The sequence below is a fragment of the Penaeus monodon genome, chromosome 28, assembly GCF_015228065.2.
Source record: "Penaeus monodon isolate SGIC_2016 chromosome 28, NSTDA_Pmon_1, whole genome shotgun sequence".
Lineage (NCBI taxonomy): Eukaryota > Metazoa > Arthropoda > Malacostraca > Decapoda > Penaeidae > Penaeus > Penaeus monodon.
In genome coordinates, this window is record NC_051413.1 from 27,719,229 (window position 1) to 27,720,029 (window position 801).

Genomic DNA, 801 nt, shown 5'->3' on the forward strand with positions numbered 1-801 from the left:
GTTGGAGGACGTTGTGGTTACCAAGATTCTTGCAGATATTGAACCATGTTGGGGAGGGATGGGGCATACTGATCCTGGAGGCCTGCCTGTGGATGGTTTGTTCAGACAGAGGGTATTACTTCTTCACCCGGGTGTAGCCCTGATTAGAAGATCGGAGAAGTCCCACCTAGAACCTACACTGGAAAGCTGTGCAATATCAAGATCACAACCAATTACCAAGACTCTGGAACGGCTCAAGACACCATCGTCAATGGACAGAAAATACTTTGGCACAAGAAGCACGAGTGTGTCAGGCAGGACATAAATTTATGTTTCAGACCAAAAGTCACTTTATACTTCTCAGTATATGATAAGGTATTACAAGAACCCATTTTGTCCAGAGGTCTAAGGGTAGTTCATGATTATTTTTACTGTCTGATGTAAGTTTTTGGATAGGGTTAATGCATCTATTAATGGCCTTGTGAAGGCAAATTGCTTCCATGGACAATGCTGTTTGTTTGATCGAACAGATCATCTTTATACCACACAGAATAAGTCATGGGTTGGGGTAATCTTGGAACCTATTTTGATTGTTATTAGCCTTTGCTCAACCTTATATCTCTGGAGGCGGTTGAGGAAAGAGAGATAGAGGAGGCTATAATTATCGAGGGCATGGAGTCATTGGTTGGCCCACCCCTGCAACCTCTTTTCCACTCACCCCACTCACCATATGCACGTAGACCTAGTGGGTCTATATCAACAGATACTACAATATAAGTTCTGGGGACAACATACTAGGACCAATTGGTGGTTTTTCTTGAA